At 37.6% G+C, this 23151-nt stretch overlaps 1 protein-coding gene across 9 annotated transcripts in view; it reads right to left on the reverse strand.

Moving 5' to 3' along the window:
* Positions 1–23151, reverse strand: part of GRID1 (glutamate ionotropic receptor delta type subunit 1) — a 534616-nt gene that overhangs the window by 361532 nt on the left and 149933 nt on the right. The gene's annotated exons all lie outside the window — the stretch shown is intronic.

Here is a 23151-nt window from a genome sequence, read left to right on the forward strand (position 1 = left end):
TATGTTTAGACAGGCACCTCTTTGAATACTAAATAAGGGGGGATGTTCTGAGGCTGGTGAAGTCCTTGGAATTTCCACACTAGCCATACAGCATACATAACATCAGACTAATATTAATGAGCCAGAATAACGAGACTGGAGTGCCTACATATCAGAGCTTTCTTTAATGACTAGGCAATAGAACTATTCTTCAGGTCACGTGTTGGTTTGTTTGTTTCTTTGGTTTAGGCCAAGAAGCGGTGAAAGTTGAATCTCTAAGGATATTCACTTTGTTTCTTGACCCCATTTAAAACCTGACCAATTCATGTACTGTGATTGATTTATCTAGGCCTGTGACTGCCTCAATTCTAAGCAAAATATTACTTTTAATATCAGAGTGCAGTTAGCAATGCTGGAAAATATGCAAAGTTACTTCCCTGAATTGCAGCCCTCACCGCTGATGTGATTTAGGGCAATGCTGAGCCTAAAGCTCTTGAGGATTTTAGTAAACTTCAGATACTTTGCTCCTCAGGGGAGTGGGTTGGAGGAGGACCAAACAAGACAAAGAAATCAGTATCATCAGGAGAGAGTAAATTCCAGATCCTTTCTGTGAATCCTTTGGCTTCATATAATAATAATTAAAAACTCTCTATGTCCCTTCTAGGCCTCTGTTCTCTTTCACCGTCATTGTTTGTGGTTTTATTTCCCTTGAAGGCAAAAGAACTTTAAGTTATCTGCAAACAAAAATATTTGCTAATGTTAATGTTCAGGCACTCCACTAGTGGAAACAAGCAAGTATCTCCTCCAAGCATACCAAAAATCCCTTCTGGGTGATTATCAACACTACTCTGCTCCAGTGAGTCATCAGGAGGGACCAGTTTCATTTGCAAAACACAAATGCTGATTCCAAACAACACAGCCATACTGACATTAGCAAACATGCACTAATTAGGGCAAATAATTGCTACTTCAATATCTAACCAGAAGATTACACACTTGTTCTTACAGGTCCAGTCTTAGAGTTTTCCTAACCAAACTGAACGGTGTCCAACACATGCGCATGCAATTTTTATACTAATTTCTTCAGACTATTTTTTTAATTGATAATCATTTTACTGAAATTAACTACCACACTTTATTCCATTTAGATACTCAGCACTACACTGCAAGAAAGCTAGAAAATGCATTAATATGAAGTTAATTCCTGGGGTTTTCTTTTATGGAATCCTTAGCTAGAATCCAAAAGAAAGATGGCCTGCTGCTAATTAAAGCCACTTACAATTCAGACCATTTTCTGTATGTGATATTTGTATACATTCACATTGTGCTGTCACCTTATGGAGACCTCTTTGGAGAACTACTTGAATTTATCTTTGAACAACAACAAGCAGCTTTACTTTGGTTTTCAAAATTTTACACACTTGTCCCAAAGATACAAGACGACATTCTGAAGATAGAAAAAATACGATAAAAAATGGTTTCTTCCCCTCCAGTTTGGCTTTTTTCTACCTGCTTGCTATTGCAAAACACTTAGTTTCTAATCAGAATAATGAAGGCAGGGCTTCTGTGCTCAGAGGTTTCCATTTCAATAACCAAGGCAATTTCCATTCAAAATATATGTTGTATCATGCTTCCACAAAACAGAAGAATGCCACTTTTCATTTAATACAAATGCCAGGTTATCCAGGTTCTTATATCCTTCCAGAAAACAGGAAAATATTCTCAGCTTGCTCACTGCTCAGCACAGTGAGCTTCCTTGTCCAGCCTGAGGTTTGACTGCAAAGTTTAAATGCAAAGTCTGACCATCTCCTGGTTTCTATTCCTAATTATGACCTGGCATACCAGTTTTATGAGGTTGCTGCATCTTAATTTCTCTTTACATTACTTTCCTCACACAAGGTATTTATGGTCCTTGAGTGTGTAAAAGACTGATATATTCAGATAGAAGATGTAGAACACTGTTCTTATGAAATCAAGCTATGCAATAGCCAGCTTTGTCAGTTGTGCAATGCCTTTCCCACTATGCCTTCTCCACCCGCTCCTCTTGGAAGAAATAGTGCAGATACCAAAGCAAAGCTACAGATTAAAATTTCATGCTGAAATTCATAAAAAATATCTTCTTAGAATATCTCTTCTTTAAACAGCATACACAATTTGGCCAACTTGGTGATTGATAAGTCAGTTTGTTTCATGGTGTAAATCTTTAATTTCATTTGCTGCCCTTGTTACTCTGACCCTAGCAATATTCCATAAATATTTAGGTAACTTTCCACCAGCACGCTTTCAGCTTTTGAATACTAATGCTAGCTGTAGTGAAGAAGAAAAGGAATTGCTGTAATGGACCACAGAACTAGCAGTGAATATGTAACCTGCTGTTTGTCAGGGATCCTGTTCGCTGGAATTAAAGCAATCATTACTAGCACATGGGAACCCATCACATTCTTAATGAATTGTGAAGCTGCATTGGGAAAATAACAAATATCTTTACCTGAATAAGCATTAATGTTGTAACAACTTGAAAAAAAAAATCAATAGCTGTATAAAGCCTAAGGCCTAAGAACAGGAAAACAAGACTGGCATGCATACAGATAACCTTACCAGTGAAGAAATCAAAGAGTTTCTGGTTTACTCTGCATCTCATCATGGTGCCTGACAGATTATCAACAACTTTAAAAGTATCCTTTGATATAAGCACAGTCAAGGCCCAGGGACATGACCTTCTACTACCTGTATTCCTTCATTCTGCAACACCCCAAGCTCATCAGAGTTCAAAGAAAGGACTTTATGAGACCATTCTTGGCAAAGCAGCAGTGTGCAATTGCATGGTGAGCCTTCCTGCTGCTCCAGCCAGAAGAAACGCAAGCTGGGGAGGAGAGTCACAGAACATCCCTTGTTCCCTTGGTCAGTGGATGCAGCATCCACTTTCAGTCTCCAAGGGGACAGGGTCATTGAGTCCATGAAGAGATACTTCCCTGTCAGCCGGCCAGATCCCTCAGACACACTGGATGCAGAAGCAATTCTTTGCCATTCCCAGCAACGAGAAGTGCTGAGCATAAGAAACCATTACCACCAGAAGAGCAGCAGTGGAAAAAATGTCAAAATTCATCTCAACTTTGTCCCCCAGTTCGACTGGAATCTTGTCTAGACTTCAGTCACTTCTCATCTATACTACTGAAATTGCTTTTAAAATTACCTTGTTGTACTGCTGTGCTTTCAGAACTGTAGCAAGGAGTTGCGAACTGCAGCACAACTCCCCTCACTCCAGAAAGCTCATATGACTTCATCTGCAAAGTCACAACTAACCTCCTAGTTTTAGAGGCCATCTTTTAATTTTTCCCACAAATCCAAGCCTCTCTCTTTATGTCTTTCCACCAAGGACCATCCAGACTGGAGAATCAAGTACCAAAGAGTTATCTTCGACATCCACCAGAATTTGGTAGAAACATCCACTCTTCCCACACAAACACACATCCTCCCTTTCTTTTCAGGTAACACTCTTGAAAATATATTATAAGGTTGAATAAGGCAGAGACTAATTTCTTGACTTTAGGAAAAAAAAAAAAAAAGAACAAGAACACAAAACTAGAAGGGTACCAAAGTCCAAAATTTGCCTTAAGATTCACCAGAGTGAACTACATTGGTGCATGTCCTCCCATCTCCTCTATTTCATTTTCTCCCGGGCCTAAGCTGAAAACGGAAGCTTTTGGCTGCTAACTGTATGAGCAATGACAAAGCAACCCTACCATTGTATTAAAACCAACAAGTAAAATGAAACCACTTTCTTCACGTTGCATTAAGAAGCATTTGCACATGCAGAAGTAGTCTTCTTTGCGAGAAACAATTACAGAAAGCTTGTAGTCTGGCCTCTGCTATAGAGTTGAAATCTGTCTTGGCTTGTCTAACCTACACAGACACCCTATGCATTTCTTTTCTCAAAAGCAGGACGTGTGTGTTTGCAGGAAAAAAAAAAAAAAAAAGCTGTTTCACCAACTTCTCTTCCACAGTTAACAGGTTTCCTCAACCCCAGACTGGAGTTACCAGTAAGAAGATGGTTCCCCTAAATCCTAAACAGACACAACTGTTTCCTCTTTACTCTGCATTGTAAGCAGCTCTCTCAAGCCCACTACAAGACCATCTGCCAAGCACATCGCAGTGGCTACCATTTTATTCTTGAAGTTCTGCTGCACGAGTAAGAGCAAAGCATGCAGTAGAGCTCACAATAAAGACAAGTAGGCTATCTTTACCTTAAATTTCAGTCACAACTGAGATAAGCATCCATTGAGCATTCATAGGTTGGAAACTATTTTCTTATCCAAGTAAAGGAGTTCCTTTGTTGCTGCCACTGGATTGCAAGTTCTGCACAGATAGTTTAGCAGTAAATTTGAACAGCTGTTATTTGCTTTATAGTTGTTACTAAGAGGATTTTCATTAGAAGATTTTTTCTTGTAAAACGAAAAAACACTTAGACACTATTTCTCAGAATACTCTGACCCAGACAAAAAGCACAGCTCCTAAATAGACCAGAGCTTCAGAATCCTACCGTATTTCCAGAATATAAGCCCCTAATACTTGAGCACAAAATCACCTTACAGTGATACACCTTACTTCCAGTATTTACACCAAAAGCCAGGGTCTAACACCTAGTGCTGTACGAAGAAAAATTCTTTTCAATCTTCACACTGACTCAGGGTTTGAGGGTCTCTTTCAACTGCAAATTATCTACTCAAGGTAATGTGCTTACATACACAACCATTAAAAACTTGATAAAATAATCAGTAATAACTGAGTCAAAAGCCATTTTCTTCAAATACTGCCTGTTTAACCAGTTCTCAGAGAGATTTAGTGACACATTGGGAAGAGTTAATAGTGAGATTTTTTTCACTTTGAAGGGTTTAAGAAAATAGTAGATGCTAATAATAATGTCAAAACATGGCAGTTTCTTAATGATGTGTCATTGAAAAGCACTGCCCATCTGTTGTTTTTTTTTTCCCAGTCCTTGCTTTCACAAGTAACCCAACCATTGTTACACTCATGCAAAGTTCCTAGCAAGGTCTCCTTTATAGACAACATACCTCCATTCAAAACAATGCAACTTGACTGATTTACATACCTCAGCCTTCTCGCCCCAAACCATAACCCTCTTAAAACCCCCAAATAAGTATACATACACATCCCATCAAACATTACATTTTCCAAAAGTACAACGTGCCCATTCAGCTGGTATTCAGCCCATTGTATTGTGAACACACATAGCATCTCCGCATTAAGCTTTCTTTGTGCGAAAACAAGAGTTTAAAGAAAAATACTAAATGCTATCCTTCCTCTTCCATCAGGATTTTAGCAGTTCTGCTGTTGCTGATGCAGACTGAAAGTCCTTTTAGTATCATTATCTGAGTTCTGAATTGGCAGAATGAACTGTAAGTGAAACCTGTCAGCACAGTTATTAAAAAAAAAAAAAAGTACTATACATAAGCTACAAAGAAGTTTGTCAGAGAAAGAACATCTTTCAAGCCAGGGTCCTCTTACTCATGCTTCTTCAAGATTAGGAATCCAGCTGCACTGGCAGTGCAGATACAGAATGCATTAAGCACTTCATCAACAACATCAGCTCAGAGGCATCAGCAGCCTGGTTGAACAAGAAGGGCAACGTATGTTGAAATCCTCACAAAAACTGTACTTCAAGTACTCCTGCTGGTGCCCTACACAGCATGTGGAAGTTGCACTGCTTCTGCTGCGCTGACAGAAGCACCGGCTTTCAGTACTTAAAACCAGGTTTCTTTTTGCTTATCTCTAGTGACTTTTAAAGATAAATTAAGGACCCCATGATTCTTTTCAAAAATGCCTAGAGGGAATTAATCTGTATGTTGTGGCCAACACAGCCTCCCTCTCTCAATAAAATGATAGTGCTAGCCACAGCTTTAGGTATTGCTAACCACTTAATAGCTGCTGGGATTTGCTATGGCCAGTGTGCTGCTATTACTTAGTTTTTCATTTTGAGAGCACTTCAGGATTCTTTGGGGATCAAAAACTCACAACCAACCCCACCAATGTCCTGTGCAGCACACAGCAGGTTAGCACCTGTAAACTGGAAAGAGAAAATGCTGAGCCTAGCAGCTACTTCCACGTGACTGCCTGACAGACAACTGAACGTGTCTGCCCTTCATGCTGCGATCCTTGGCATAGCTCAATCTGCACTGCTTCCCAGCACACAGTAGCACCAGCACCTTCAGTGTTCCCACCTAGAAAGGAATAAACTCACTGTGTGGGGACTGACACTTTTTCAGAGACCTTCTGAGCAAGTCCTTGTAAGGGAAAGCACAACTAATACCTGTGACAGATACAATCCTGTGTCATCTGCTCTGCCAGACTGAGCTGGACCTAAGTGATTCACCAAAGAGATATCCCACTCCATGTAACTCAAAATTAATAGCACGGCACTCATCTTCTTTGCACCAGCCTGACCAGATGATCACATTTGAGAAGACAAACTTTAGCGATAATATCTATGATAGTTTGGAAAGGAAGATGTTTCAATCTTTTTCACTTGCCACTGTGAACTTTTAATGAAACTAAATCAAATTCTCTCAGGTCTCTAAGTATCTGAGCTGCCAACAATGGTCTAAAAAGATTTGATTCCTCCTCAAGTTTTCTCAAAGAGGAGCTGCTTTCACTGCTTGCCATTCCTGTTCTATACCACACTGCAAAATTGCCCTGAAAGAACCAGGTTTACTTTACATTCAGCTGCATTTCCAAGCTCTCCTTAGCTACTCTGTTAGCCTTGCTCAGCTGCAGACTGCAGTGTTTTCTTTCCTTACTAGCAGCAGCTCCTTGTCTGCTCAGGGATTTCATCACTGGGCTGCAGCCAGCTACAACTCTTCACATGGCCAAGAAGTTTCAGAATTTTTAAGACTATGTATCAGCAGTTGTAACCATCAGGCAGATTTTATATGAAACAAATCAGTTTAAAAGATTTTATATGATATAAATATTATATAAAATATGTACATGTATATATAAATATATCAAAATATTATATTTTGTAAATATAAATATATAAACATATGACATATATAATGACTTGCCCAGCAGTTTTGTCTCTTGCTTATTTAAGGTAAGGCAGACTACATTGATTGCATTAACCTCAAGTGTGGGATTACAGTCACAACCAATTCTGTGAAACAGTCTAAATTCAGAGACTCATTCTCTCCACAATTCTTTTCCCAGAAGATCCCCAAATCTTTGTCAAGAGGCAAAACTACTATAAAAGCACACCTGTAGTGGCAGTAAAGTGACACAGCAGTACTCAAGTCAATCAGGCACTTGCTCGGATGTTTTCAGACTTTTTTTTTAAACCAGAATCTGCTTGAATCCACACAGAAAATAGTACAACAGTCAAATCAAACACATACGCAACATTCATGAAATAAAGTCATCTTGCAGCTAATTTATGTTAATCATTAATATTCTATTCCTGAAATGGTGTTGTATTTGGTCTTCCCAGTTAACATCTGCATCTGATTTTGCTCATGATTGTGTACAGTAATGGTGTTCTGGCCCCTCAAAGTTGTTCCCCCCCCCCCCCCCCCCCCCCCACTGTTTTTCTCCTTTGTGCTTTTGTACAGGTAAATCATATTGAATAGATACTATGATCTGTATCCACTTTCTGCCAGATATGAGACAACAGGAGCCAAGATTCTATTAAAGTTATCTTTTATCTACAAGTTTCAAATTATGTGATGCTAGACAACCGCATTTAAATTCAGCACTTAAATTCCTTAAGTCAGCATTTGAATTCTTTGAGGTGTGAACGAGGTGTTAACTCTATTGCTGAATTACTGCATGTTATAGGAACATATTTTTACTCAAGTAATTGAGTTGCATAATGATCTAATTCTTGAACAGTAAGAATTCATTTAGCCTCAAATGTTTGAATTACCAGACTACAAAGCAGCTGCACCTAAAAACCAAACAAGGTCAAGCCAGCAGTGGTAGTTCTATTGGATAAGCGTAGTAAGTTTTAGACATGATACGAAGTGTAAGAAAAGCATATTATCCAAGTATTTTACTGAATAAAAGCCGTAAGTAACTACCTTGAGGCCCTACCGAAACAAATAATGCAACCAAAACTTGAACCCAGATTTTAGAAATAAAAGATGATTTTTTAGAGCTGAAAAATAAGTTAAAACTGAAGGACAATTATTTTCTTTGTTTTAAATATTTGTATTATAGCAGACATGATTTGGGTTGACTTCAAAGCTTTTATTGTTTTTTTTTTCCTCTTGGAAGATTATTCTTATTAATATTTCTCCATTGTTTTTGTTTGATTGTTCTGTTATGGATTGAATTCAATGCTGGAAAAACAAATTTAATTATTTTGTGCTTACTTTAATCAGGTCTGAATCTGACTTTATAAATTTAATATAATATATACACACACATCACATGCCTCAACAGACTGCACATGCAGAAAAAGTGCCCAGCTCTACATGCATCCACAGTAGGCACAACACCAGAAAACAAGCCTTAATCTGCTCTCATTTACACAGGCATAAATCAATAGCAATCTCACAGTAGCAAGAATTACACTCATTTAAGACAGATATGTTATGCATGTATATAAACACACACAAACATACTGTTACAGTAGAATTGGAGCTTTATGTCCTCGTGTTTCATCACAGGCTGGGGCAACGAGTATTGCTGGCCTCCAGCCAGCAGATCAGGACTCCAGCACTCTACAGGCCTTGCTGCCATGGCAATGACATCCCTCTCTACCAGATGGACACCTGCCCACACACATTACCACATAATGGGAAGGGAGAGCATGGCCAGGGAAGGAGCCAAGCATCTGCATATTTCATCTCAGTACACGTGAAGCCATCTTGAGGCTCTGATGCAGACTGCCTGTTCATCTGGTTCATGCAACAGCATAGCAAAAGCTAACAATTCAAACTGTTCTTGCTTTATATCTGCATTTTACTAATGCAGAAGTTGTAAAAGGCTTGAGATTAGCCTTGAATGAAAAGCACGTCACATGGCATGCCTTTATGTCAAGCTTGAGGTCTTCTGATGAAAATTTCAAATAGTAAAATGAAAAATGGAAACATGACTTTCCCCCTTTTGGGTGTTCATGCTCAGCTTTGTAGCCTCTTCTACATTGTCTTTAATTCTGACCTATCTGTATGAGCACAGCTTTCTTGCAACTCCTGGATAAGAATTTCAGAATTCCAAGAAGCTATCAGTGATGTTTTCAGATTGTGAAAATATTCTGATTAATATTCAGCTACATTTTTCAAAGATACCTGCAGCTGTACCAATGGAAATCACTGTACTCAGTTGGTCTATTATCATATTCATACAAGTTATTTGTTTTATAGACTTGAAATCCCTTTGTGGTGGATTTTCTTATTTGTTCTTTGTTACATTAGCACTGTTGTGCCCTTGGAAATACCCATGGCACTAGTTTGTGATTTTTTTCCATGTGATCTATTTCAACAAGAGAAAACAATGCTTGCTTGTAGCTCTTAAAAATAATATGGACACAGCTCCTGGTGTACACAGAATTTATACCAAGCAGGTAAAGGGGGAGAAGAAATAACTGAACACTGAGTTCAGATAAATTACTCAAATTTATGGCTTTAACAAGGGTGTAAAGGAAGTCAGTTACTTGTATTTAGAATCAGCTTCAAAGGGCAAAGGTAGTGCTGTGCCCTGCCATGACATTTACCTCTCCTGTAATTTAAACCAAGATACATTCTAGTATTTTTGCATTGAATAGCTGGTAGAGAACAGGCACATAGATCACCGTGATAAAGAGACAGGTATTTTCATTAAGAGATAAGAAATAATTTTTGGAGATAATAAATGCTATGATTGCCACATGAAATTTAAAATCCGCTGTAAACTCACAAACATGGGCTTTTTTCTTTAATGGGGATTGATTGTATATGATAATAAAGACTTGTAATAAAGGGCTGTTAATCTGAAAACAATTAAAGGTCCCCTATATCACTCACTGTTCAATGGCAACTCAGTTTTGAAAATGCAAAGAACATCATAATTAAGAAAAAAATATTTTTGCAGGTTTTTCTAGCTATACCACTGCAATCTTCGCTTCAAAACCCTACTGGAAATCTTCATATTGTGCCAACTTCAATTTAACCACCGCAGACCATTTTCTAGAAATCTTAAAGCCTGCAAACAGATTACTGAATTCAACTGTACAACTACATCAGTTACGTATTTTATGTGCATTTTTATTCTCTAAGTATAAGGAAAATTGGCATTAAAGAAGTGTTAGAAGTTGTGTCATTCAATTCAGGGTTTATTCAATACAGGGTTTCCTGTTACTTCCTCACAAGGAGCAAGGACTCCTGTAATTGTAATTCAGAGCACAGGAACAACTGATGTTTTCCTCTGCTCAATTTACACCATTAAAAATGGTAAATTTGACTCCACAAAACTCCAAAGCCACTGTAAACAAAGGGCAGATGAGTTTACCTCTCTGAACTGTAAATGGAAGACATTAGGGAAAAAAATCCTGCCAGGTTAACTCTTAAGACAAAATGCAGTTAATTTCACAGATGAACAAAGTGACTGAGGCTGAAAGGTGGGATCACCACATCCACCCCTTAGTCAAGCAGGCTCAGCAGCAGCAGGCTGGCCAGGACCATAACTTCTCCATAGAATTCAGCAGTTGCTATGAAAATGTCCCTTCAGGATAAAGAGCCTCAATTTCTGGGAAAAAAAAAAAAATAGTAATAACCAATTGATTTAATTCTTTGAAAATTCTACGAACTCTTTAGAGAGAATTCAGTTTTACTGTTGCTTTCATCCTCACTAAATTCTTAGTCTTCCCTTGTTAGATATTATGCAATGCAAACACTATATTTTTATTATTATTAAAAAGCAGCATATTTCTCCATAACTGTTCACTTAAACTCATTGTTACAGAATTTGCTGCCAAAATCCAGATAGACTAGTTTTCTTAATCAGTGATGCTCCCCAGTACAACCTGTCATTTAGCATACATGGTATATTCAAAATAATCTAGACCTAGCTAACCCCTAGGCATATCTCATTGTTTTACACTGCATAGTCTTAGATTCAGAGATGAAATTGAAAGAAATCTAGATTTTGCACAAGTTTTCTCTTTTGAAAGAACACGAATAGAAATGATGTTGAAAGCTGAAAGTGCATGACATGGGTAAATTTAAAATCACTCTCATTGCAGTTATCACAGGCAGACAGGATTGTATCTAATAATTTTATGCAAGCTCCTGAGTATCTAAACGATGCTACACAGAATCAAGGGATTTTTTCTATACTAAACAAATGTAAAATGAAGCTGAAGAAACACTTTTGCCAAACTACTTGTAGGTGGAAAGTGACCGCTTCTAGCTGTGCTATTGTTAAGTAAGAATTAATGGTCAGAAGAAGCTCTGTATTTCTCAGTACATAACAGCAAAGTGGTTTATTTTCATGTTTGTATCCCCAAAGCAATCAGGATCAGTAATAAGCTTTAAAAGTTAAATCCATTTGTGGTTTTGACAGTCACAGATGGACATTAAAAGGAAAGAAATTAGAATACGCAAGCCAAAGTAATAGGAGGTACTGATAAAGTCAAATGCATAAATACAAGGTACAACTGAAAGGCCACACCCTTTGATATGTGGCTTCAAACAAGACACGGCTATTTAACAGTCTAGAAGTGGCTTAAAGAGCAACTAACCATTTGTCAAAGGACATGAGTCAGTAGAAGAGCAATTGTCTGTTAAGAGGAATAATAATTAAGATGCTATATCCATGACTTCCCTGATACAGATTAAATGGGATAGATACTATGAACAAGAAATTGTACTTTCTGTAGCTTAAAATTCACTTAGACACTTTGCTGTTATACTAACCAAGACAATATTGCCATGGTCTAGTCTAACCTTGCTCATAAATCTTCATCTCCAGCAGAATTTAAAACTACAGATTAGACTTAATAGATATGTCCTTGGCTAGAGCACAAGGAGTTATTTTCAAGGGCATTTCCAAAAATTAATCACCTGTAGAAGCAGAAAAGTTCTTTTTCACTTTTTGCACCAATTGGGATGTTTGGAATTTGAACATACTACCCTGCAAAACATTATTGTTAGGTAACTCGATTGGATCAGTACTTATCAAAGCTGTGAACTACATGGGTTGGGTTAATGAGACCTGTGTGCACACATTTTATGTTCTGGTGAACAGACTTTTAACAATTTTCCTAGCGTATACAGAGGATATACCTTCTTGTTTGCAGAGATGTTCCATGTCCATTTCAGGAACATACTTAGGTTTATAGATTTAAAAGGACTAGTAGTGCTGAAAATTGCAAGTTTGGTTCCTTGGAAAACAATTTGAGTGAATTCAGTCCATCTCTTTGATTCTATTTAATATTTAAACTGCATATCTGTAAATTCTCCTTGTATGATATTAACAAAAACTGTTCTGAACCATACTTCCCATAGAATGGTTTGGGTTGGAAGGGACCTTAAAGCTTATCTAGTTCCAACCCACTGTGATTGGCAGGGACACCTCCCACCAGAACAGGTTGCCCAAAGCCCCATTCAGCCTGACACTGAACACTTCCAGGGATGGGGCATCCACAGCTTCTCTGGGCAGCCTGTGCCAGTGCCTCACCACTGTCTGAGCAAATAATTACCTCCTCACATCTAATCTAAATCTTTCTTCTTTTAATTTAAAGCCATTACACCCCTTGTCTTGTCACTGCCCTCCCTGACAAGAGTCCCTCCCCAGCTTTCCTGTAGGTGCCCTGTAGGTACTGCAAGGCCACTATAAAGTCTCTCTAGAGCCTTCTCTTCTCCAGGCTGAAGAACCTCCACTCCCTCACCCTGTCTTCATAGCAGAGATGCTCCAGACCATTGATCATATTCATGATCCTCCTCTGGACTCTTTCTAATATGTCATCTCCTAACACATTCCACAGATATGTTTGAACAACTATACAAATATGATAGAGCACACTGAAAAATGTTTTAAATGCATTTTTCTGAAAAAAAAAAAAAAAAAAAAAAAGCTTTTAAAATGGTGTAAGGGGTTTATAATACAGCTCCAAAGTAACTGCTATTACCTGTGGTAATTTCAAAATACCATGACATGGTCCTCTGTGCTGCTGGTCTTGCTACTGTTGCTGTTTCTAAGGTAACCCACATTCAGCTAGAGACCATATAGTGCAGCTAGGGTCTTTAGAGACCTCAGGCCTGTACCTCAAACAGATGAATATTTAATGTGCTATGGGCTAGCTTCAACCCATACAGCAGCATTAAAAAAACCTTCTACAGCAACATTCTCTAATCTCAGAGCCTCTTATGAGCTGTACAAGAATTTCACAAGAAAAAGTCAAGAGCAAGAGCAAACTCTCCCTTCCCTCTTTAAAAAAAAAAAGTGAACGTTTTCTTTGATCAGGTATGTGGAGGCTATTCCTCACCAGGAGAAGGAGATGAGTTTTAATGGCAAATAACTGAGGCTGAACAATCAAATTCCACTAGCGTAGGTTTTACCTCTGTCTCACCTCAATTAATTGTTGTATGGGGTACACTAATGATTTACTGGCTTCAAAAGTCTGGTTCTATTTATGTTCATAGACTGGTTAACATAAGCAGCAACTACCTGACAGAAAACCCCTGGAAGTCAGAAATCACTCAACTGACAGCTCTTTGAAGCCCCAAGCTGCATGATCTGCAAGCGTAAATGAATCCATTTGGCCTTCCAAAAAGATGAAACTCAAGTCAGCAAGAAGCATGAAGACCTCACCATGTCATTATTCAACCAAAATGCAATGGTTTGCAAGACCATGTTGGAGGTATGGTCACTTAACTAAAACAGTTCAGACTGATCACATTGAGCACCTTTTAAGAACTGAGAATTTGTTATGCAGAGGAAACCCTGCAAAGTTGTTGTTTTTTTTTTTTTTAATCTAATTGCTAAGAGTAAAGGCCAGCAGATTCCTCCAAAGACAACAGGATTACAAACATAATATTCCCACAGAACGGTATTTCTGGAGACAGAAATAAAGTAGATGCAGACAACGTCCCCAATAAGAGTCCATATTTTGTAAGCTATTCCAGCATTTTCCAGAAGAATCCTGAAAGCAAAGTGGATGTAACTGCACGAAGAGTTCAGAGAAATGGTCACAGTAACTGAAAGTGAATGAAATGATGAAACCTACCGGTTTGCAGTTGGTTTCTCTGCCCATTGTTTCCACAGATTGTAGCCTGCAGGACTGTAAATCCTGTTTATCTTGCAAATACAGTCTGCAAACATTTATATACACAATTCCTACATTTAAAGCTATAGTCAAGCTATACAAGATAGAAGAGAATAAAAAGAAATCTGCTGGTAATTATTTAGCAGAGACTTTGTTACTATGGTGATAGGTTTCCTATAAGTACCTTAGTCAGAGACACAGCGACACACATTTTGGCAACATATCTTTATTTTTCAATTATGTTCAGAACTGTACTCTTGTAATGAACTACAGAACTATCTTTATCCCCCTCTAATGCTTTTAAAACAGACCAGAATACCAATAGCATTCCAATAGATTTGACAGGTAGAAAGCAGAAAGATTGTGATTTTTCCTTATGCTTTAAGACACAAATATTAGGCAAATACACTATTGAAAGAAACATCAGTGCTGATCTTTTTACTTGAAGTATACATTAAATGAAATAAAACAAAAGGCAAGAGATGGTAATTTTTAATATTGACTAAAACAAGCCCTGATTCTTTGCAATTGCATGCTGTTTTATTACAAATACCTACTGTGACATGAGTACAATATTGTTGCATTGTTGCAATGTTGCATTACTGAGCAGCCAACTCAGGAAACGGCTATGATTTGGAAGCCAGTTTCTCTCAGCTGGACCAAACTGCCTCCACAATCCAGCCCAACTCTCATTCCAGTCAAAGAAATGCATAAACTACTTTGATATCAAGATGCATTTTTTTCTTTTATCATTTTTCATAGATAGTTTGCAACAAGGCACACTCATTTTTCCCAGAGATGTTCTGGCCAACTGATTTGACCTTTCCTATACTTTGCATCTCAAATTAATTCTCAACAGTAGACAGGTTATTGGTCACAGAAAATACTGTCATTCCTTCTGAAACTATATCCTTGGTACAGTGGCATTTTCTAAAATACTTTTCTTGCTTATTAAATGCCTCTCTAATAACTCTACAAAAGCATTTCCTAATCACTGGCTGTCATCTGTCATTCCTGCAACACAGAAATGACACGCTCCTATAAAACAATCTTTTGCCTGTCTCAGAAATCTGAAAAAAACTTGGCCATGATTGGTTTGCCCAAGATTTATTCCTTTATTTGATCAAGTCAAAAGCATTATTTTAAGATTTTTTTTTGCCAGTCGAAAGGTTACTTTCCAGAAGTTAAACCTGATACTGTAATTGCAATCTAAATACAATGCACTGCTCCTATCAGTCTTGAAGTTCTGATTCAAATTCAAAAATACATTAAAACTAAATAAAAAATAAAAACAAGCTCTACCAGGCTGCAAAATAATTGTCCATTTTGAAAAATCAGAAAGGAAGAAAGAAATTCCACTGTAGCCAGCCAGTTCATGGCTGCTATAACAATACCAATAGACTGTGATAGCAGGGCTTGATAACAGCCATTATTTGTTGGCTGCAGCCAGCGTAGATCACTTTGGGAGATCTGTATCAAGACAGCTTGCAGAAGAGTACTAATTAACGGCAGTAAGTGGGAGAGAGAAAGGCAAGAAAACAGGAAGATAAGTACAGGGAAGACCTGGTGTACAGGAAAAGTGTGGGTAGTGGCAAAGGAAAAATAGGAACAAAAGGATAGAGCGAACAAGAATGAACAAATATGTCTGGTCTAACCTTGTTGAAACAGAATTCCAACTGTAACAGGCGACTATTCATCCCTGGAAGTAGGGCCCAGGAAAACTTAGGAAGTTATTCTCTTCTTCCCTACTGCTGATAAAACCTCCAGTACTTTTATTAACCTGCTTACCATACTTTTTATAATGCAAAAGTGATATGAGCACAACATCAGTCCTCAATGGAAAAGCTCTAGATCTTTGTAGAATTGTCATTTCATCCTTCAAACCACCCTTTATATTTTCCTTCATTAACGTTGCCAAGGAGTAATGTGAGTTAAGAAAAAGACAACTGAAGATGTTAAATCTGACCCATTTGAAATCACTAAGGCTATCAGGAAATATTGAAATATCTTTGTCTTTCAGTTAGTCTACAATTCATACAACAGAAAAAAACAACTATGCAGCACAACCAGCTAAGTTTAAAACACCGCAGATGGCACACAGATCTTTTACAACCAGCCCTGTAGTAAGACTGTGGTCCTGTTAACAAAACTGGACCTTAAAACAAGCTTTAAAAAAATTTCCCCCAATTACAACCCTAATACTGTACTAACTTGTCTTCCTGTATTACATTTTAATATCAAACTTGAAAGCTTGGAACAAAGTGTTTGCTTTTGTCAGGATTTGTCACAAAAAAAATAAAAACTACTTAAGCAACCATAAGATTAACTAAATATAGAATAATAATCTATTTTCTCATTTTATTTCATTTAAAAGTAGTCATTAAAATAATACGAAAGACTGAATTAATAGTCTAGCAATTCAATAAAACAGATTTTTCTCAACATGTAAGTGCATTATTGAGAGTCCTGATGAATAGCTTTTAAATGAAACAGCTTGTAAATAATCTCTGCTTCATATAATATTGAAGTATTTTTAGCTCATTGTGCTGCATTTAAGTTTTTCTAAACTATCTGCATTGCAACCAACAATAAAACCTCACTATTGCAGCTGTTGCATCATGCACAATATAAACAGCATCTACACACTAATCAATATTGCTACATAGGTGTAAAATTGCATATACAGTTTAGTGAGCCATAGTAAGCCACTTTGTTAGTTAGCACAAAGCCCTCGTCCTCCCTCAACTTTGTTTTTCTTTTGCTTACCCCACATACTCCTCCAGACACCAAGTACCTCAGGTAAGAAGCAATAATTGTTAGTCCTGAAGAATAATGTTAACCTTCCCTTTCATCTCTTGGGTTCCATGTCCCAAGCCACCACATCAGCTACACCCACAGCCCTGCTCAGCCCAGCAGTGAACACAAGCTGGCCCACAATACAGGGCGGCTGGGAAATACAGCGTGGAGCAATGATTCCACCTTACCCAGCTGAGGGACTGCCAAAAGTAACATGCTTGCACCATGCATTCATACAGAACACATGAATTTGTGTGTGCATGCACACATGCAGGCAAGTCTGTTTTCCTGTCAAATCATTTTTTAAACTGTGTACTCGCTAAGCAAACCTGTGTAAACAATCAAATCCCTGAGTGCCAGAAGAGGAAACACCACCCATGTACCAAATGGAGGGAGCTGGGATCCTGCCTGGAATATGCTCAAACCTCCTCCTTACTTCGCTATTTTTATGAGTGCTAATGTGTACAAAAGGAATGAACAATCTGTCACCTTGGTTCTATGCCTTTTAATGCCCAAAAAACTGCACACAACAACGCAAGCAACCCTTGCCTACCAAATGCTTCAACCCTGTCATTCCCTTGTTTTTCCCTACTGAGCAAGGTAAGAGATGACCAAGAACTAACTCTTACTTGTGCTAGGACAAATCACAGAATTAGTATCAGAACTTCCTGACGTAGTGGCTTTTGTGTCAGCCAGCTGTCAGCTATGGAAAAAAGCAAGCTGCCAGGGAGCAGCTAAGCCACTTTCACTCATAACTCCATCCTGAAAACCTGAAGGCACTGCTGTAAGGTTCACTGCAGGAAGCACTCCTGGAACAGCCCTGTCTTCTGGCTTTCCAAGGTCTTGTGACTGCTCATCACAACAAGATTTAGAACATGTCTAGGAAAGCTGGCTACACAATTCATTGTCACTCCACCTTTTTTAATAGCTTAAACAATACTCCCATATCAGATCAATTAGGGTCAATAATTTCATGCATATTTGCCATATCTATCAAATGATAGATACAACAAAATGGAAAATACCAAGCAAGGATCACCATGAAAAAGATGGTATTGGAATAAAATTTCACCTATCAGGCCAGTAGACTCGTGTCCTTGTGAGTAGTTTGTTTTTCTAATAGAAAGACTGTTAACTGACTCACTGGAAAATCAAGAGCAGGTAAGTCCGTTCAAGAAAGACAACAAGGATAAGTTTACTAGAATAACAACTTGATAACTTTCTTCTAACTTGATGTATGTGCACTAAATACATACACATCACCAACTGTGTATATAAATACAGTTACTAAATACAGTTACATATAAAGTTTATATTTATGTAAAACTAACGCTTGCAGGTATATTTCAGACAAGCTAGGAAAACAGCAAAATTATCTGTTTCTTCCCTTTGGAGGGACAAAACAGCAGGCTACGCAGACTTGACCCTCTCTGTTTCTGGTATCCCAGAAAACTTCATGGACTACCAATGTCATTTTACTGTTCTTTGTATACATTTTTTTCTAAATTCAAGACGCCACACTGTGAGAAATGAACAAAGTGAAGAAGTTTAGGGATGTTCCTTCTAGTTAAACAGGTTAATTTTGCTCCTGTTTCAGTCCAGCAAACTGAAATGTTGATTTAAACATTATTTTGAAAGTCTCTAACCTGATGATGGTTTGAGTCCGCATCTAGTCATGATGAAATGAGAGAAGTTAGCTCCCTGATTTCAGGAGCTCTTATGAGCAAACAACTGAGGTTATTCTACTTCTCGGGCAAGTTCTCACATTGCTAAGATGACTAAGATGAAGAAACATGCATATTTTTCCCTGCTGTGTCCTTCATGGGTTCAAACCACCCTCATATATGCATCCACTGAAGTGCTTTAAATTCTACTATTTAAACATTTGTTCAGCTTGAATTGTGTTTCACTGAATTTACCATTTTTCATCAAGAATCTGCCTAAAAAAATAGACAAGTCTCCTTCTTTCTACAGAATAATTAGGAGGCAGTTAGCTGAGAAAAAACTGGTTCTTGTGGACAAAGTAAAAACTAAACATTTTTTAAACTACTTTCTTTTTTTGTTGTTAAGAAAATTATTCAGTTTATCATAACCTTGCGTCACAAGTCTGTATTTACATAGTTTGTATTCCCAGAGATAATGTTATGGTCTCCCAGGTGGCTCTGGTTCAATGCAAGATGTTGGAGAATATTATGAATTATCTCTGCAGTGATTTCACACTGAATTTGCAGTGGTGTGTAGCAAACAGTAAAAATGGAAAAGAGATGTTTCTCTGGAAACACATGATCCCTTATCTCCAATACAGAAAATAAGTAGTAATAGTACTTGTAATACGCTTACAGACAGAACCTTAGGATTAGTAGAGATAAGTCTTTTAACAAAGTAGTTAACTAAGATGGAAAATGGCATTATGTTAAATTCAAAATGAGCATTTTGCCCAGATGGGGGGGGGGGGGTGGTGAAAAAAGATCATTAGCAACCTGAAGTTACAATGGAATCTGCAAAAGATAGTATTTAGTAATTGCATTTACTGTAGCTACAGAAACAAATTCTTTTTATGTGATGGTTCTGTGTAGGTACAAAATCCTATTCTGTTTGGTCAATATAGGAAATAGAGCGTTATTCACTGTTTTTGAAGCCTTTGCGTCGTATTTACAACCACCACCTTTTCTGAAATAAAGTAAGAAAAATATGAATCAGCTTTTTTCTTCCTTTCCTGTTCTTGTCATATTACCCTTTCCTTTTATTCTTTGCACAGGATCTTTGATTCTTGAGATAGAAAAGATTGTAATGGAAAGATGCAATTGCAACGCAAAGAGTTGTTGCACTGTTTCCAGTTTTTCATGTCTAAACATTAGCACTCAAGCTCAGAAGTTATTTTCAAGATAACTCATATTAGCTTTAACAACTCCCTAAGCAGAGGCACAAAACAAAAAGTTAACTAATTCATCTTCAAAGATTAAAGTTAGAGACCATTAACATAGTAATACCATAATCAAAAGCTTGTCACATAAGTCCAGGAAGAACCAGTACTGCATCGAAACCTTAACTGAGCGTGTCTTCAATTTCAAAAGGTTAGTTTTCCTTGAAGCATAGTCTTACCCATCAACTTTGTTTCCAATGTTTAAACACTAGTAATCCAAAATCAGGTTTAGGTTCCATTCCAATCTTATTTGTTTTACTACAATAAAAGTTGTTAGCCAATGCATCTTGCTGCTGCGTGCATAACTTACAGGAAAACTGCTAAGTACTTAGTAACAATTTCTCATTATTGCTAGATATTAACACAGGTTCAGATTAAGTCCTATTTAACAACACAAAATTTATCAACCCTCTTTATACATTCTTATTTACAACCTTAAGTACTCATGAGCAAGTACAGATGCCCAGGAGAGTGCATTTCAAGACAACCAATTGTTTAAGGGCTAATGTTTTCCTTCTGTTCCTCTTTCAACATTTCATGTTGCTTTCCAACTAAGAAACATTTTACAAACAGACAGGAGCAGCTCAGACACAAGTTTTTTACTTAATCCACTTTGCATTTCCTACAAGTTCACTGAAAACTAACTGATAGGAGCTTTGAATTAAAACTCTGAGGTTATGGTAAATTTATTTTTTTTTAATTCACCCATGGCATAGAGATGCTCTCATGAGACTAACAGGATTGCTGAGTACATGGTGCTCTGTTAAAGCAAACAAACATTACAGCTGAATGGTTTATTAAAAGTTACTGTCTTTGCTATCTGGCTAGTCCTTTGATCCATGCAGTAGTAGGCATTTAGTTCTGATTGTGTTTTCTAGCCAGTGACATCCACCAGAATTAGGCTAATTCAGGAAGATGCAGGATGAACTAGATAGTCATTTATGGAAGGAGAAGCCAGAAGATGACAATACAAGAAAGAAAAAATAAATGTTCTCCTTTAGGCTTCCCAAATCAGTGAAGCAGAAGGGGTAATCCACAACAGCAATCCACAAACACAAGCTAAAGAAAACAGAGAATGTTTGCTACAAGTGTGAACAAAAAAAAATGAAACAGCAAGAATGCTTCGGGTATTCTGAAAAGTAAGTACCTCGCAATATCACATCATTGTGATTGAAAACCATAATGAAGTGCCTCTCTGGTGCCAATAATAAGTTCTGGGCTGAGGTTTTGTGCTGGGTCTGTGCTGTGGTGGGTTTAAACCACCACAGGTTTAAGCAGAGTGGGGGTCAGTACCTTAGCCTTCCACACCCAAGTATGTGTCTTCCTCTACTGTTTCTCCTTCCAGGGAAAAATTTTCAAATGCTTGTATTTCTACAAGTAGTGGACTTCGACAGTTGAGAACCCCTTTTTAAACTTTTTAACATTTCTCTTGTATATAAGAAACTGAGGTACCTGTAGCTTAAGTTACCCAAGATCTTATAAGAAGCTCAGGAAGAGATGATCACTCAGCTTTCAGCCCATCATATTAGATGTAAGTTCAGATTTTACTATATGCATGTGATCACAGAACAAATATAAAACCTACTTGATGCTGACAAAAAGGCAATCCACAGCAAGCAGACTCCTATTATCAGCCTATACTGGAAACAAATCTATTTTAAACTGGACACTGCTTTCCATTAGGCTTATTTTAATATGGCTTTAGTCAGACTGGGATTTGTGAAGCGAAATCTAGCTTCCCATTGATGGAACGAGGCTCAGAAATTCTAGTGAGTGATAAACCAAGTTCTGTAAGGCTCAGATCCACGTTATATATATGTGTGTGTGTGTGTGTGTGTGTGTATATATATATATATATATATATATATATAAAAGAAAGAAAGAAAGAACACAAGAGTTTGGAGAATGGTGCTATCAGAAAACCAACACAATATTATACTGCTTTGTGTTTTGTTGGGTACTTCCTTCCTCTAATGAAATTAAATTTTGATGGCTGAAACAGAAGAAAATCAAGGCAGAAAACCAAATGTCTTCCATTCAGTTTTTAAGGGTAATGAAAGCCCTCAGGAGCCTGAATTTTCTTTGTTATTGAAGTATATGCAATTCACAGAAGCCCACAATGACAATAAAAATACATGTAACCTGGAAATGTAACTTGGAATATTGTTTGGGAAAATTACAGACAAAAGTTTAAAGAAAAAACTTCTCCTACCTGCAGCATAAAATGTCACAGGAAAAGGGGAAATAAATATTATTTAAAAGGGTGATTATTATTAAAAATACTCTGAGGCCTTTCCTGATGGTTACATAAGTACTGTAAAAGCAAGATGTTCTTGGCAATCAGAATAGCTTCACTATGCTTGCTACACTGGTTTCATTAACTATTACATCATGCTTAATTTTCATAATTGGCTTCAACTTCACTTTATAAGCCAGTCTAATTTAGTTTTTATGCATATTTCAATTTAATACAGTGTGTGTGTTCTCCACTGCAAACCCTTCATGGGCCACATATTCATCCTGCACTAACTCATTTAGAGCTTTCCCTAAGAGCAAAACTAAAAGGACAAAGACCACGGTGTCTAGGAAATGACCTTTTCTTTCAGCTCTGACAGTAAAAACTCTCATCCATGCAGATCCGACTAGCAAATCCTTCTCTTCTTGTGCACCCGACACACAGGGACACACTCCCAACAAAACACAGCTTCTAAGAGCTGTTTTTTTTTTTGACATGATTCTTTTACTTGTATAAGTCCCTCTACTAATCCCCTTTTGTTTGCACAGAAGAAAGTTTTTAGCCTTAACCTTCTTGGCTTCTCTGGCTATTTTAAGGTACATTTTTTCTTTCATCCAGATCCACAGTTCAGGATTATCAATAAAACTTCTGGGGACTTTGGATTTGGCACCTACTACACTGCAGTAACATCAGGCTCCATAGTTCAGGCAGCCATTTCTCCCATGACAAATCCTGCTTTGCATCCCCCAGTTCTGCTCTTTGGCTGCAGCGTACCCTCCACGTTCCCGTCTGCTCCATTCTCCTGACTCACATCTCCTCCAGATCTCATTTTATGCTGACAACTGTGAGGATGGGCTAACAAAGGTCATTCTTTCTTTTATGTACCTTTCTTTCTACATGTTCCACTTTTACTGAGTAAATTCAGAGTGTTTACTGATGTAATATATCCACTTCTCACCT

The sequence above is a fragment of the Cygnus atratus genome, chromosome 7, assembly GCF_013377495.2.
Source record: "Cygnus atratus isolate AKBS03 ecotype Queensland, Australia chromosome 7, CAtr_DNAZoo_HiC_assembly, whole genome shotgun sequence".
In the NCBI taxonomy this organism is placed as follows: Eukaryota; Metazoa; Chordata; class Aves; order Anseriformes; family Anatidae; genus Cygnus; species Cygnus atratus.